Raw genomic sequence first — 17,824 nt, 5'->3', positions numbered from 1 at the left:
AACCATGGTCTGGGTGGTGGGGGTGCAACAAGTGAGAAAGGAAGGGTAGGGAGATGAGGCTGAGCCCTTTGGGCTGAACCAGCACGTGTCTTCCAGGGAGCTGGTCTCTGAGCTGGGAGGGGCAGCCAAGAGACTCTAGCAATGCTGTGGAGTGTGTCTTACTTTGGTTTTCCCAGAAATAGACTTGAGCCAAGTATTCAAGCATAAATTGAGTATCTGGATGGTGATTCTAGAAAATTTCAGTAAGGGAGGTGGGGCAGGGGACAGAGAGGGGAAGGCTATTATGAAGCAGATGACCCCCATGGGCAACGAGAGTCCAGTTGTGCTGGAACTTCTGGCGGACAGTGTAGAGTATGCCTCAGAGATATCCTGACATGGCTTTTAATCCACCAGTCCCCCAAGTAGGCACCGTCAGCCCACAGGTGGGTACTGGTAGCAAATCAACAGCATCTGCTTCTGGGTACTGTCCTGGGGCTCAGAATTATGCGGAGGGACCAGATGTTGGTGCCAGGGCAGCTGGTGTATTTCCTGCCTTGGCCAGGACTGGCTTGGAAACTGGGGTGAATCCATGGCTGTGTGCAGGCAGCAAAGGGCTAGGTATGACCCCATGATATGGAAGGGAGGGAAGTAACAGGATCCTCCGAGGAGGATGAAGGCATGGAGGATGCCTGAGGCACCCCAGCCACCACCTGAGGCTCACCATCAGCAGGACACATCCCCTCCCCCCCTCCCTCTGCACTTTCCAAGTCCACATCCCAATAGCCAGCCAGCCCAGAGTATGCAGCACTTCAACACTCAGCACAGCAGGACAGCCAGGCCTGTACCCACGCAAGCCAGGTGTCCAGGTAGCCAGGGCACTGCCCTCTGCAGGGAGCAGTGCCCTCCCAGGGAGTCAGCCCATCCCCAGGGCCAAAGGCCCTTGAAGTCATACCTGTGAGGACTTTTCTCCCCTCGTTCAAAAGGGTCCATGGAAGACAGTCAGAACGAATGCTCAATTAAAAGCACTGAGAGGTGATTAAGTGCCATTTCCCTGCCGGAAATGCAAACACAGCTGGGGGGCTGGGGGGGACAGCAGTATCTTTCAGCTAATCCTTGAGGGTCCCAGATTTGTGGCCAGAAAGGTTTGGAGTTTGGGGGAGTGGAAAGGGTTGTGGGCAGGAACCCATGACTCTATCTCCCCAGAAGTGGACAGGGACACCCAGAAGGTATCTCGGTGCTCCATACAGAAGTGCAGGCTGACATCCAGGAGTGTCAGTACTGAAGCTCTTCAGCCTGCACACAGGGGGCTGAGATGGGGGGTCTGATTGGAGATGGGGGTTCAACTTGAAGAGAGCACTCATAGTAAACCCCCAAAAGAGACAGAGCTTTGGATCAAACATCCAAAGTTTCATTGATTACAAGGTATCTGACTTTGACCAGGTGATATTAACTCTTGAACCTGTTTCCTTAACTGCAAAATGGGAACTATGATAGCAGTACCTACCTTCACAGTGACCAGGAGGATTAAGTGGGACAGGCTACAGAAAACACCTGATATGTAGTGCATGCTAAGTCACTTCAGTTGTGTCTGACTCTTTGCGACCCTATGGACTGTAGCCCGCCAGGTTCCTCTGTCCATGGGATTCTCCAGGCAAGAATACTGGAGTGGGTTGCCATGCCCTCCTCCAGGGGATCTTCCTGACCCAGGGATCGAACCCATGTCTCCTGCATTGGCAGGTGTTTTGTTTTTTGTTTTTTCCCACTACCAGGGAATATGTAGTAGACAATCAATTACTTATTAAGGAAGACAGATAGCTGTGATGTAACACATGTACTAGTATCTTGTGGAGGAACTGCTCTGTATGTGCATGCATGCTAAGTCGCTTCAGTTGCGTCCAACTCTTTGCAACCACATGGACTGTAGCCCGCCAGGCTCCTCTGTCCAGGGGATTCTGCAGGCAAGAATAATACTGGAGTGGGTTGCCACGCCCTCCTCCAGGACCTACTGTGTTTGGACACTGCCGGATGCTCTGTGGCCATCTGTTTGTTCTCTCCTCTAAAGCAGGAGGCTGGGCTCAGGTAGAAGTGGAGCCTGGACAAACCAGCTGAGCCACGAGGGTGGGTCCAGGGCGATGGTCAGCAGAGGGAGTGGGCAGAGCACACTTGGGGTTGGGTGCAGCAGGCAACTATGTCAGAAGGAGCTGCCTCTGTGGGTCGGGCAGGAGACCCCCGGATGTGGTGATATCTGAAGTCTAACAGGCAAGGAATGTGGCTTAACTGGGATTCCAAATCCGGGAACTGTTGCCAGCATTCTGCAGCCTGTGCCTCTGGCAGACATGACTAACCCATCACAGAGTGGTCCCCAGAAGTCTCCCAATCCTTCTCAATGAAAATTGTCAAATAAAGTTAGTTTGCTGTCTTTGTATCTACAAATGAACCCTTGGAGAAGTGGTGGGTGTGACAGACAGGAGTCCCTCACCAAACACGTGGGGTGCTGCTCTTGGACCAAGCCTTAGATGAAGTGCGGCTTCATCGTGCCAGCGGGGAAGAGATGCCTAACACCTGCTTCCCCATACACACCCCTGTAAGACGGGATTGACTAAGGAAGGCAGCGGGGGCTGAGTCTCCAAGTTCAAGAGCACTGGGACTGCAGCTGAGTAAAGGTGGGAGGTGGTAGAGGTCACTGACAGCCCCTGACCCAAACGGGGCTGCAACTTCCCCACCTGGAAAATGCCTTGAATGGAGTAACCTCACCAACAGCCTCCACTTTCCTAAAACCTAGTTGGCCAACCCTGCTGCAGGTGTGCCTCCAAAGATGTTTGTGGCAAAGAGCACAAACTTCAGTCTGGCTCCCAAGGAGCTTCTTTGGGAAGAATTGAGGGTGCAGAGCCCAGATTGGGAACCTCTGAAAGTTGGACAAAAGCCGAGCTTCATCAGGCATGTTGTGGCTGTCTTCTCCAGTTCATTTAACCTTTTCCTGGAGCCGTCATTCAATGAACCAGCCAGCAGGGACCACCTGCTCCATGCCACCTCGAGCACAATGTAGGAAGCGCCAGAAACTGGTGCCCTGCAAGGATTAGCATTCCATCCTTGTTCTGCTTTACTCCGACTCTGCCTGTCTCTTCTCCCTCACCTCTCTTCTCCACATGTCGTCTTCGGTATTTCTTTGATCCGCTCATCTGAGCATTCTCCACTCCCAGTTGCACAACTGTGCCTTAAATTCCTCTGCTCTGTTTTGTGTGCTTTCTGACTGCTGATGTGTGTGCTGATGCCTTCTTACAGGCTCTGTCAGTGAGTCAGGATGAGCGTTTTCACGGGTTTTCAGAAGGCAGCAGAGAATTGTACAGAGCAGAATGCCGAAGTCATTACTGAGCGTCTGAAGTGTCAAGTCTCTCCACTTTCTATCTGAAAGGTTCCTGTTCAAGACCTCTGGCTTTCCGTCCCCCTGGGTGCCTCTTCCTCTTACACCTGATCATTACCTGCCCAGGGTGATTTCTGCCTCTTATCGCCACCTGGGATCAGATCCAGGCGGCAGTGAGCCAGCTGCGCCACCATTACAGAATCGGAAGGGAAAGGACTCCGTGGCTGCAGCCAGGAGGAGATGGAGTTCAGAGGCCAAGGTCAAGGGACGAGGGGTGTTTAGCTCAGGAGGCAGGGCCACAGCCACAGTTAATCAGTTGCTGAGGCAAAAACCGAGCTGGGTGATGAGAACCAAGAAAACCGCACGTCTTGTGATGTGCTGTCCTTAGTCATTCAGTCGTGTCTGACTCTTTGCAACCCGTGGACTGTAGCCCGCCAGGCTCCTCTGTCCATGGGGATTCTTCAGGCAAGAATACTGGAGTGGGTTGCCATGCCCTTCTCCAGGGGATCTTCCTGACCCAGAGATCAAACCCACATCTCCTGTGTCTCTGCATTTGGCAGGCAGATTCTTTTACCACTGAGCCTCCTGGGAAGCTCCCCTGTGGTGATGTCTGAGAGCAAAGCCTCCAGGACCACCTCCCCACGCATGGACTTTTCTGCAAAGCCTGGCTCCACCAAGCAGTCAAGGGGTGTCTCTGGGAGCAGAGTCCAACAGCTCCATCCACACGGCAAGCAGGTCTATCAGTTTGACTGCCACTTTTTCCACTTCTGTACGTTTCGTCTTAGGTGGTTGTTCAGTCTCTCAGTCGTGCCCAACTCTTTGCGACCCCATGGACGGCAGCACACCAGGCTTCCCTGTCCTTCACCATCTCCTGCAGTTTGCTCAAACTCATGTCCATTGAGTCAGTGATGCCATCCAACCATCTCATGCTCTGTCATCCCCTTCTCCTGTCCTCCATCTTTCCCAGCATCAGGGTCTTTTCCAGTGAGCTGGCTCTTCGCATCAGGTGGCCAAAGTACTGGAGCTTGAGCTTCAGCATCAGTCCTTCAGTGAATTTTCAGGGTTGATTTCCTTTAGGATTGACTGGTTTGATCTCCTTGCAGTCCAAAGGACTCTCAAGAGTCTTCTCCAACACCACAGTTCGAAAGCATCAATTCTTCGGCGCTCAGCCTTCTTTATGGTCCAACTCTCACATCCATACATGACTACTGGAAAAACCATAGCTTTGACTAGACAGACCTTTGTCAGTAAAGTAATTCACCTTATGAGCTGGACAGTAAGGCTGGCATGGGGGGTAGGGTCCTGTCTTCTTTTTAGTACCCCAGGAGGTAAGTACAGAGGACAGTAGACAGAACTGGGCCTCGAGAGCTGGCATGGGCAGGGTTGATACCAGCCCTGGGATGCTCAGCAAACCTGAAGCACCAAGGACAGAATCAATGGCCTTCCCTAGACCCAGGCGTGGTGTCAGGCCCCCTTGCGCCCAGTGTGGGAGCTCCAGGCAGAGGCATCAGTGCTCAGCCACTGCGTGCACATCCCGGCCCCAGGGCCCTCTCACAGGCCTGCTGCACCACTCACCCAACACGTTCCCTCTTGCCTCTTACCCACCCCCTCAATCCAGACTCCGAGGATACCCACATCCGTATTTCCCACCCTGACCTCTCCCACAAACTCAAACCCACAATTCCAAGAGCCTGCTGGACACATTCATCTGGCTATCTCACTGGAACAGACACTTTCACGTGTGAACACCAAAGTTCTCATTTCCCCTGCCTGCCTGTCAACTCCTTCTCCAAGGTCGCCAGCTCAGGGCTAACCGTCCATCCAGCTGCCCCAACCAGGACGCGAGGACCACCTTGGACTATTCCTTCTCACTCTTTCATCTCCCACCTCTCTCCCTCTCTGTCCCTCCCTGGACTGGACCACTGGCATCTGTTACCAGGACAACAGCAACACTCCTTCTCTGATGGTCCTCACCTGCATTGGGATCTCTCTCCTCACTGCCATCCAGGTGTTTTTTTCCCAAAACATAAATATGCCATGCAATCATCCTCCTGCTTAAACAAGTTCAAGTGGACTAGATGCTAAGTTGCATGGGAGTGGGGACCTCACTTGCCATCTGTATGAGTCCTGGGCGGAGGTGGACGGCACCCGTGCCAAGCTGGGCAACTGAGGGCAGCTTAGTGAAGGGGTCACTTAGAAGGCTGTGCAGAGCTTAAGGAGAGTGACAGAGATGGTGCAGCGCCCTGGACAAGTATCAGCAGGCAGCCATCACCAGCCCAGTGGGCTGAAGGGTCAAGCGTTTCCTGATCCCGAGAGATTTATGTGGAGAGAGCAGATTGACAGCAGCCAAGGGCTGGGAGATCCGGGTGCTGTATCCCCACAGGCAGGGACCAGACTGACAAATACCCTTACCTGTCTCTCCCTACACCTTCTGGTCTCTTGCTAGTGCTCAAATTTCCCACCGCTAACCAGCACCCAGGAGGCTTCTCAGGTGACTCACCTGCCGGCAAAGAGCCCACCTGCCAATGCAGGAGATGCAAGTTTGATCCCTGGGCTCAGGAAGAGCCCCTGGAGGAGGAAATGGCAACCCACTCCAGTATTCTTGCCTGGGAAATCCCCATGGACTGCGGAACCCAGTGGGTTACAGTCCCTGGGGTCACAGAGGGTCAGACATAACTTTGCGACTGGGCACGCACGCACACAACCAGCATCCCAGCTGATGCAGTCTGCACGGGTCAGCCTCCTGGGGACCAGGGCAGTGCAGAGGAAGGCTCCTGGTGGACCCGGAGGAGCTAACGGGAGATCCTAGCACACCACAGGCTCCTCTGGCACCCAGGGGCCAACCACCCAGATAGCGCGATAAACCAATGAACCAGTAAACATTTCCAAACACACACGAAGATGACGGAGGCCTGAGTTATAGGCCAGATATTTGGAGACTCTCACACTTCTGATCTGAACCCCCTTTCTAATTGCTCCACTTCCAGTGATGACACTGCTCCTCATTCGAGGCGCTTCTCAAATGCCACCTCTTCTGGGAAGTCTTACCTCACTTCTTCAGAAAGTTATCCACTCAACACAGACCTCATTTATCCTTGCCTTTATTACATCAGGCTTCCCCTGTGGCTCAGCTGGTAAAGAATCTGTCTGCCAATGCAGGAGACACAGGAGACGTGGGTTTGATCCCTGGGTCAGGAAGATTCCCTGGAGAAAGGAACAGCAACCAGTCTAGTATTCTTGCCTGGAAAATTCCACAGACAGAGAAGCCTGGTGGCTACAGTCCATGCAGTCGCAAGGAGTCGGACATGACTGAGCACACATGCCTTTATTATATCAGGCCACACGCTCTGTTCAGATCTCTTCACGTCTCTCTCCCCATCAGCAGGAGCACCATCATATTTCTCTCCACATCCCCAGCATCTGGTCCACATTAAGTTCTCAACAAAATGTTCAGTAGTTAATAAGACAGTGTGACCTTGTGAGATATGATCATTCCTAGCACCCACACTAGAGATAATGAGCTTTTCTATCCATTGCCAAAGACAATGAAGCTTTTTCTACCTTCTGATTTTTTTTTTTAATCAATGTGCTATCTTACAGACTTGAGATCAATGCTGATGTAATTTTTTACTGTATAATAACCGAGGTAAAAGACACGTAGGTGCTTCAGTTCATATCTAAGTAAAGCCAACGCCAGTGAAGCTAAAGCTGGCGAGGCTGGCACCAAGGGAGAAGTTCTCCACCGCAGGGGAGTGCCGACAGCTCAGCTCCTCAAGCCTCATAAACTGATGGAAATGAAAACCACCACTTGGAAGCAAAGTTTACAGTCCACTGACCGACAGAGAGGCACTTTGTGAGCACAGGCAGTGAAACTTGTTTTCATCTTCAAGTTTTAAAAATCTAATTTCCATGCAAATAGGAGAGGATGCGTCAGAGTGTGGAACTTGGGATGTTTGAGCACCAGGCGGCATGACTAATATTTGGGGCTTGGAAAGTGGCCAAGGACACTTAAGGAATCCCAGTCTTACAAAGGAAACCAAATATGTTGTGATTAGAGCCTTCACTGTCCCAAGCAAATAAATGAGCTGGCTCAGAAGAGGAGCCGCTCCACACTGCCCATCGGTTTCTGAGCCATTCTGCTCCCAAGAACCTGTGGTCGTGTAAAAAGAACCATTGTTCAAACTTTGTTAAAAACTCATGTATTCAAATGTTTTTAAAATACATTTTAAAATATTCAGAGGAAGGAAAAAGGGCAAAATGTTAGGCCTGAGGGACAGGGACCTAACTGAGTTTTAAAAAATAATCTACTTTTATATTCCATCATGGTGAGCCGGATGCTGGGAAAGATTGAAGGCAGGAGGAGAAGGGGACGACAAAGGATGAGATGGTTGGATGGCATCACCAACTCAATGGACATGAGTTTGAGTAAACTCCAGAGTTGGTGATGGACAGGGAAGCCTGGTGTGCTGCAGTCCATGGGGTCGCAAAGAGTCAGACATGACTGAACAACTGAACTGAACTGATGGTGAGTCTGAACTTGAGAAGAGAAGGGAGAGGTAAGGATTGTGATGCCTGGAGTCTGTCTCCTGACTAAAAAGGGAAAGGATCATGAAGAATCTGGTGTAAAGATTTAAGAAATCCCCAGGTTTTAAGAAATCATTCTGGTAATCCAGAATTCAGCTTGCCTTCAAATGGGATGCAAAAAGGATATGAAAGCAAAAGTTGCTCAGTCGGGTCCGACTCTTTGCAATACCATGGACTCTATAGTCCATGGAATTCTCCAATACAGAATACTAGAGTGGGTAGCCTTTCCCTTCTCCGGGGGATCATCCCAACCCAGGGATTGAACTCAGGTCTCTCACATTTCACGCAGATTCTTTACCAGCTGAGCCACTGGGAAGAAAAGTTCTTATTTGAACAGGGCGGGGCTGGGGGTTAGGGTGGGATGAGGCAGGAGAGACAGCATAGGAAGTTCTCAAACAGAAACAGTTTGAAAAGGGCAATTACTTCATTCTATCTGAAAGAGCAAGTGAATAGTTAAAGACTTTTAAAATAATCAATCTGAAGTCTCTACAGAGAAAAGCAAGATGTTGAGCTGGGGACTCAGGAGGCCCAGAAAGCCACTGTGTCTTCCTAATGCCACACCAAGGACCAACCTGAACGACAGATACTGAAGTTTAATATGAGAAAAGATGCAACTTGGATCTAGATGTTTGCAATTTACCCTATCTTGGCCCAAATCTGATACAGCAGTTGAATAATATTCCTATTGTTGTGATAAAGAGCTAGACCTGTGTGTGAGAGAGGAGGAGGGAAAGAGAGAGTGAGAGGGAGAGTGTATATATATGTTTAGTCACTCAGTAGCCTGCTGGGCTCCTTTTTCCATGGAATTCTCCAGGCAAGAATACTGGAGTGGTTGCCATTTCCTTCTCCAGGGGATCTTCCCAACCTAGGGATTGAACCCAGGTCTCCTGCATTGCAGGTGGATTCTTTACCATCTGAGCCACCAGGGAAGCCCATATATATATAATATAGTGTAGACAGTGTTAGTTGCTCAGTCATGTCTGACTCTTTGCGATCCCATGGACTGTAGCCCACCAGGTTCCTCTGTCCATGGAATTCTCCAGGCAAGAACACTGGAATGGGTTGCCATTTCCTTCTCCAGGGGATCGTCCTGACCCAGGGATCAAACCTGGGTCTCCTGCATTGCAGGCAGTTTCTCTTATCATCTGAGTCACCAGGAAGATCTCATATATATGATATATCTTGGTCCATTGCCCCAAATCTGCAGTAATCACTACCTCCCCTAGTGGCTGTATCCATAATTGCAGGCCTGCATCTGCATGGCCCCTCGGCAAAGCTGAAGAGTTTTGTTTTACAGTGATTTCTGGTCTGTTGTTTGTCTCAGGGTACAAATGACATGGGAACATGAGTAACAAATGCTCTGAAGGTTCTAATTAATAGGACTGTGATTTCTTTATCACATGCCTGGGACTTACAGTTTGAAGTAGAACTCTTGGCTCTTGAAGGACTGAGCAAGGACTCTCCCAATTTCTTTCTCACTTCTTGGCACACAACACCAGAAGTACTGCTACAAGCCACTTCCCTGTTCCAGGAGGAGAACCACGTTCATTAACTTTAGGTCTCCTTAAAGGGCTAGACAGCTATCGGTCCTATCTTCCCACACCAGAAAAGCTGGTGGTATGCGCAAGATCTATGGCCTGACATCTACTGATCTCAATTTTTGTTTCATTCCTATTTATGCTCAAACAACTCCTAGTTTGCATTTCTGTTGCCGTTTTAGCCTAGTATCCTGGCAACCACCTCCAAGGTTTTTACTGTCTGACAAGAAAGGCGGCAGGGAGGGAGGAGTGGGAGAAATGTGTCTTAAGTTGGGGGGAAGGGGGTAGAAGGTATACATGAGGGAGGGTAAGGTGGAGAGAAGGGAGAAAAGAAGGGGAGGAGAGAGGAAGCAGGAATGATGAGAAGGGACGGAAACCATGAGTTGAGACAGAAAAGGGGATGAGACGGGGACTGTTAGGGGAAGGAGGTTTGTATCCACCAGGACAGAATTTCCAGGACCCTGGAACCTCAGTGGTGACCCAAGACAAGCAAGTGGATAAATGAAGTGATGTCCTAACATCTGACCCACTCTAGCCAGAGATGGCTAACTTGGTGACTCTGGGATCCAGGACAGCCTCTGCTCCCTGAGATGGGGGGATAGGAGGCTACCCATCAGTAGCCAGGCCCCTCAGTTAGGAGGTGACTTTAGCTCAGAGGCTCATGGCCCCACCTGACCCTCACCCTGACCTCACTACTACCTCTAGCCCACACCCAGATTCTGGAGAATTTTTCTGGTTTCTGACTCATGCACTATTTTTCCTGGCTCCAGCTTCCAGGGAGCTGCTGGTTGAAGGAAGTGATTTCCAGTGAGGTGTCTTCACCCCTCAAAAGGAGCTCTAAATCCTGGCTACCATGAACCTGGTGATGCAAACATGTATACCAGTTTTCCTCAGACGCAAGGAGATCCTTGTTGTTCAGTCACTAAGTTGTGTCTGACTCTTTGGGGCCCCATGGACTATAGCACGCCAGGCTTCCCTGTCCTTCACTATCTCCCAGAGTTTGCTCAAACTCATGTTCTTTAAGGAGATCTTAGCAAGCTGTATTTTCCAACCCATCTTAGCACAGCGCACACAACACACACACACACACAGAGCAGGCAGGCTTAGCCAACAAGCATCCCAGGCATTCCAAAATATGTTTTCACCTCGCTAAAAATCCAACAACAATCTGTACACATTCACTTAACAGTGTGTAAAGTGTAGTTGAAAGTGAAAGTCGCTCAGCTGTATCCAACTCTTTGCGACCCAGGCCAGAATACTAGGGTGGGTAGCCATTCCCTTCTCCAGAGGATCTTCCTGACTCAGGAATCAAACCAGGGTCTCCCGCATTGCAGAAGGGTTCTTTTCCAGCTGAGCCACCAGGGAAGCCCCAAAGTGTTGTTACATGCTACCGTACACTTTTCTCCTAAAGTGGCGGGATGACTTTCCTGGTCTTGCCTTTGGCCAGTGGGTATGCTGATAAAATAAAACTGACACCCTGTGCTGCAGGAAACTTTATATGAGTGGATGTTCATGTTGCTAAAAGGAGAGATTTTATGCCATCACTCTTTGAAAAAGATAACTTGCCAAAATGAAAACAAGAAGAAGCACTAGATCTGAATAGTCCTATATTCTTTAAAAAAGACAAACAATTCTTTCTGCATATTTTAAAAATACCAATATACATCATCTGTCCCAAAATTAAAGAGGGGAAGTTTCTCAATATTTTATTTTGAAACCAACTCAACCCTGGTACCAAAACCAAACAAGTATATTACAAAAAAAGAACATTATTGGCCAATACCATTCATGAATAGAGATGCAAAAATGCTATACAAAATGTTAGCAAATTGAATATAATGATATATTTTTAGAAAGGATAATCTAGCATGACTGAGTGAAGTTTATTTGAAAAATAACAGTATAATTTAATACACAAATATCAATTAATGCATTTTGCCTTGTTGAGAAAAATCATATCTCAAAAGATTATTAAAAACACTTGATAAAATTAATGCCTATTTATACAAAAATTCCTCAGCACTAGGAATAGAAGGGAACTTCTTTAACTATATAGTGACTATGTGTAAAATGCATGCACACTAAGTTACTTCGGTCGTTTGCAACTCTATGGACTGCAGCTTGCCAGGCTCCTTGGTCCATGTGATTCTCTAGGCAAGAGTACTAGAGTGGGTTGCCATGCCTTCCTCCAATGGATATTCCCGACCCAGGGGTTGAACCCCTGTCTTTTACATCTAACCTGCATTGGCAGGCAGGTTCTTTACCACTAGTACCACCTGGGAAATAAGATATCCACAGCTAAATTATAGTTAATGATGAAATACTGCATTCTTTCCTCCTATGGTTGGGAACAAGATAAGGATGTCCACTGTCTCATTTGCATTCTTAGGAGCAAACTATTATAATTAATAAGTGAAACTTTCAAGGCCACTAGATACAGGATCAATGTAAAAATCAATGCATTTAGCATTTCCTTGATGGTCCAGTGGTTAAGAGTCCACCTGCCAATGCAGGGGACACGGGTTGGGTCTCTGGTCCAGGAGGATTCCACCTGCCACGTGGCAAGTAAGCCATGTGCCACAACTACTGAGCCTACCTGCCTGGGTGACTACTAAGCCCAAGCACCCTAGAGCCCACACCCTGCAACAAGAGACGCCACTGCAATAAGAAGCCAGTGCACAACTAGAGAGTAGCCCCTGCTCACTGCAACTACAGAAAAGCCCACATGCAGAAAGGAAGACCCACTGCAGCCAGAAATTAATTTTTAAAAAATCAACACATTTAAAAGAATTTAAATAACATCAGTTACGGTCTTAAACTACAATGGAATTAATTTAGAAATCAGTAACAGATCTGGAAAATCCTCAAATATAGGAAATTAAACAACACACTTCTATTTAACTTATTGATCAAAGAAGAAATTTTAAAAAATAAATTATAAGGGAAATTACAAAATTAATTGAAAGAAAGTAAAAATAAAACACATCAAAATTTGTGGGATGTGGCTAAAATAGCACATAGAGGGAAATTTATAGTAATATATGCTTAGGGTAGAAAAGAAGAATTTCAAATCAATGCCCTTGGTTTCTAAATTGATATTCTAATCAAAGTTATTCTAACTAAGAACAGCAACTTAAATCTAAAACAAGCAGACAAAAATAGACAAAAAAATTAATCACCAATGAAACTGAAACTTAAAAGTAACAAAGAAAAAAAATTATTCAAGTTGACAAATCACTGGCCAGACTAATCAAGGGGAAAAAAAAAGATGACACAAATTACTAATACCGGAAATAAAAGTCATGACTACAGATCCCACAAATGGTAAAGGTTAATGGGGAATATCACATATAAAGATATAACAATATACGAGGGCTTCCTTCATAGCTCAGTTGGTAAAGAATCTGCATCTGCCTGCAATGCAGGAGACCCGGGTTCAATCCCTGAGTTAGGAAGATCCCCTGGAGGAGAAAATGGCAACTCACTCCAATACTACTGCCTAGAGAATCCCATGGACAGAGGAGTCTGGAAGGTTACAGTCCATGGGGTCTCAAGAGTCGGACATGACTTAGCGACTAAACCACTACCATATAACAATAAATTCTGCATTTTAAATGAAATGGATAAACTTCTTACAACATACAAACTACCAAAGCTCACTCAAGAATAAATGTGTATCCTACATAGCCCTATATCTAGTAGGAACTTCTTCTGGTAGTCAAACCCTTCCCACTCCAGGGCCAGATGGCTTCACTGGTGAAATCTATGAAACCTTTAATAGAGATCATATCAATTTTATACAAATTCTTCTTCAAAATCAAGGAGAAGGAGCACTCACTTCCCAAAAAATTCTATGAGGCCAACATTAACCTGATAGCAAAACCAGACAAACACATTACAAGAAAAAGAAAAACAAAACCATAGATTTGTATCTCTCATGAATGTACATGCAAATATATGAAGTTTAGTAAATCATAACCACAACATGTAAAAGGAATGACCAAGCAGAGTTTATCCCTGGAATGCAAGGTTGGTTTTACATTTAACACAAATGTAATTCATCATACTTATGGAAGAAAAAGAAGAAAAAGAGCATTTATCATCTCAAAAGATGTGATGAAGAGGAAGAGGAGAAAGAAAAATAAGGAAGGGGGAATAGGAAGAGGAGGAAGCAGGTACAACAGCAGTATTTGATAGAATCCAACAACCAATCATGACAGAAACTCTAGGCAAACTAGGAAGAGATGGAAACTTCTCAGCCTGATAAAGGTGATCCATAAAAACACATGGCTATTAATAATATCATCATACTTAATTGTGAGAGATGCATACATTCCCCACAAAGATCAGGAGAGGCAAAGATGTCTATTCTTAAAACGTGTATGACGTTATACTGGAGGTTCTATCCAGTGCAACAGGCAAGAAAAACTAGTAAGACGTGCATAATTTCAAAGGGAAGAAATTTAAGTGTTTTTATTTGTAGACAAAATTGTAAGAAATTCTATTTTCTGTCAAGAATTTACCAAAAAATGCTGAAATAAGTGAACTTAGGAAGGTAGCAAGATACCAAGTTAACAACAAAAACTAATTATATATATATGTACCAGAAAGAGACAATTTGGAATTGATACTTTTAAAAAACAATATGATAGCATCAAAAATATAAAATACTTACCAAATCTTTAAATAAAAGTTACACAAGACTTGTACGTCAAAAACTTCAAAACACTGCTAACAGAAGTGATAGAAAATCTAAATAGATGGAGAAATACATCATGTTTAAGAATTAGCAAAATCAATACTAAGAGAGAATTCCTCAGCAAATAGGTCTATAGACACAGTCAATCTCAATAAAAACTCCAGCAGGTTTTGTTTTTTTTTTTTTGCGAAAACTGACAGCTTGATTTTAAAATTTATATTAAAATGTGAAGGACCTTGAATATTCAAAAAAATTTTTGAAAAATAAGAACAAAGTTGGAAGGCTTAGACTACTTGATTTCAAGATTTATTATAAAGCTATTCTATAAAGGCAGTATGATATCTGTATAAAGATACAATATCAGTGAAACAGAATGGAAAGTCCAGAAATAGACCCACATCAGTTCAGTTCAGTTCAGTCGCTCAGTTGTGTCTGACTCTTTGCGACCCCATGAACCACAGCACGCCAGGCCTCCCTGTCCATCATCAACTCCTGGAGTTTACTCAAACTCATGTCCATTGAGTCAGTGATGCCATCCAACCATCTCATCCTCTGTCGTCCCCTTCTCCTCCTGCCTTCAATCTTTCCCAGCATCAGGGTCTTTTCAAATGAGTCAGCTCTTCACATCAGGTGGCCAAAGTATTGGAGTTTCAGCTTCAGCATCAGCCCTTCCAATGAACACCCAGGACTGATCTCCTTTAGGATGGACTGGTTGGATCTCCTTGCAGTCCAAGAGGGACTCTCAAGAGTCTTCTCCAACACCACAGTTCAAAAGCATCAATTCTTCAGCGCTCAGCTTTCTTTATAGTCCAACTCTCACATCCATACATGACTACTGAAAAAACCATAGCCTTGACTAGACAGACCTTTGTTGGCAAAGTAATGTCTCTGTTTTTTAATATGCTGTCTAGGTTGGTCATAACTTTCCTTTCAAGGAGTAAGCATCTTTTAATTTCATTGCAGTCACCATCTGCAGTGATTTTGGAGCCCCAAAAAAATAAAGTCAGCCACTGTTTCCCCATCTATTTGCCATGAAGTGATGGGGCTGGATGCCATGATCTTAGTTTTCTGAATGTTGAGCTTTAAGCCAACTTTTTCACTCTCCTCTTTCACTTTCATCAAGAGGTTCTTTAGTTCTTCTTCACTTTCTGCCATAAGGGTGGTGTCATCTGCATATCTGAGGTTACTGATATTTCTCCCAGCAATCTTGATTCCAGCTTGTGCTTCATCCAGCCCAGCGTTTCTCATGATGTACTCTGCATATAAGTTAAATAAGCAGGGTGACAATATACAGCCTTGACGTACTCCTTTTCCTATTTGGAACGAGTCTGTTGTTCCATGTCCAGTTCTAACTATTGCTTCCTGACCTACATACAGGTTTTTCAAGAGGCAGGTCAGGTAGTCTGGTATTCCCATCTCTTGAAGAATTTTCCACAGTTTATTGTGGTCCACATAGTCAAAGGCTTTGGCATAGTCAATAAAGCAGAAATAGATGTTTTTCTGGAACTCTCTTGCTTTTTCAATGATCCAGCGGATGTTGGCAATTTGATCTCTGGTTCCTCTGCTTTTTCTAAAACCAGCTTGAACATGTATTATCATGGTTCACGTATTATAGAAGCCTGGCCTGGAGAATTTTAAGCATTACTTTACTAGCGTGTGAGATGAGGGCAATTGTGCAGTAGTTTGAGCATTCTTCGGCATTGTCTTTCTTTGGGATTGGAATGAAAACTGATATTTTCCAGTCCTGTGGCCACTGCTGAGTTTTCCAAATTTGCTGACATATTGAGTGCAGTACTTTCACAGCATCATCTTTTAGGATTTGAAATAGCTCAGCTGGAATTCCATCACCTCCACTAGCTTTGTTCATAGTGATGCTTCCTAAGGCCCATTTGACTTCACATTCCAGGATGTCTGGCTCTAGGTGAGTGATCACACCATCGTGATTATCTGGGTCGTGAAGATCTTTTTTGTACAGTTCTTCTGTGTATTCTTGCCACCTCTTCTTAATATCTTCTGCTTCTGTTAGGTCCATACCATTTCTGTCCTTTATTGAGCCCATCTTTGCATGAAATGTTCCCTTGGTATCTCTAATTTTCTTGAAGAGATCTCATCTTTCCCATTCTATTGTTTTCCTCTATTTCTTTGCACTGATCACTGAGGAAGGCTTTTTTGTCTCTTTTGCTATTCTTTGGAACTCTGCATTCAAATGGGTATATCTTTCCTTTTCTCCTTTGCTTTTCGTTTTTCTTTTCACAGCTATTTGTAAGGCCTCCTCAGCCATTTTGCTTTTTTGTATTTCTTTTTCTTTGGTATGGTCTTGATCCCTGTCTCCTGTACAATGTCACGAACCTCCATCCATAGTTCATCAGGCACTCTGTCTATCAGATCTAGTCCCTTAAATCTATTTCTCACTTCCACTGTATAATCATAAGGGATTTGATTTAGGTCATACCTGAATGGTCTAGTGGTTTCCCCCACTTTCTTCAATTTAAGTCTGAATTTGGCAATAAGGAATTCATGATCTGAGCCACAGTCAGCTCCCGGTCTTGTTTTTGCTGACTGTATAGAACTTCTCCATCTTTGGCTGCAAAGAATATCAATCTGATTTTGGTGTTGACCATTTGGTGATGTCCATGTGTAGAGTCTTCTCTTATGTTGTTGGAAGAAGGTGTTTGCTATGACCAGTGCGTTCTCTTGGCAAAATTCTATTAGCCTTTGCCCTGCTTCATTCCCGTACTCCAAGGCCAAATTTGCCTGTTACTCCAGGTGTTTCTTGACTTCCTACTTTTGCATTCCAGTCCCCTATAATGAAAAGGACATCTTTTTTGGGTGTTAGTTCTAAAAGGTCTTGTAGGTCTTCATAGAACCATTCAACTTCAGCTTCTTCAGCATTACTGGTCGGGGCATAGACTTGGATTACCATGATATTGAATGGTTTGCCTTGGAAACAGAGATCATTCTGTCGTTTTTGAGATTGCATCCAAGTACTGCATTTCGGACTCTTTTGTTGACTATGATGGCTACTCCATTTCTTTTAAGGGATTCCTGCCCACAGTAGTAGATATAATGGTCATCTGAGTTAAATTCACCCATTTCAGTCCATTTTAGTTCACTGATTCCTAGAATGTTGACATTCACTCTTGCCATCTCCTGTTTGACCACTTCCAATTTGCCTTGATTCATGGACCTAACATTCCAGGTTCCTATGCAATATTGCTCTTAACAGCGTCGGACCTTGCTTCTATCATCAGTCACATCCACATCTAGGTGTTGTTTTTGCTTTGGGTCCATCCCTTCATTCTTCTGGAGTTATTTCTCCACTGATCTCCAGTAGCATACTGGGCACCTACCAACCTGGGGAGTTCATCTTTCAGTGTCCTATCTTTTTGCCTTTTCATACTGTTCATGGGGTTCTCAAGGCAAGAATACTGAAGTGGTTTGCCATTCCTTTCTCCAGTGGACCACATTCTGTCAGACCTCTCCACCATGACCCATCTGTCTTGGGTGGCCCCACACAGCATGGCTTAGTTTCATTGAGTTAGACAAGGCTGTGGTCCTGTGATCAGATTGGCTAGTTGTCTGTGATTGTGGTTTCAGTCTGTCTGCCCTCTGATGCCCTCTCTCAGTGCCTACCATCTTACTTGGGTTTCTCTTACCTTGGAC

The 17,824-nt window shown here is 45.6% G+C and overlaps 1 long non-coding RNA gene across 1 annotated transcript in view; it reads right to left on the bottom strand.

The window, feature by feature from the left end:
• The window catches only part of LOC139033771 (uncharacterized), a 97,496-nt gene that overhangs the window by 52,012 nt on the left and 27,660 nt on the right, over positions 1-17,824 (bottom strand). The window lies entirely within an intron of this gene.

Source organism: Odocoileus virginianus, unplaced genomic scaffold (assembly GCF_023699985.2).
Source record: "Odocoileus virginianus isolate 20LAN1187 ecotype Illinois unplaced genomic scaffold, Ovbor_1.2 Unplaced_Contig_2, whole genome shotgun sequence".
NCBI classification, from domain to species: domain Eukaryota; kingdom Metazoa; phylum Chordata; class Mammalia; order Artiodactyla; family Cervidae; genus Odocoileus; species Odocoileus virginianus.
The sequence above is the reverse complement of the archived record's forward strand: the minus strand, read 5'-3'. Positions and strand labels throughout refer to the sequence as shown.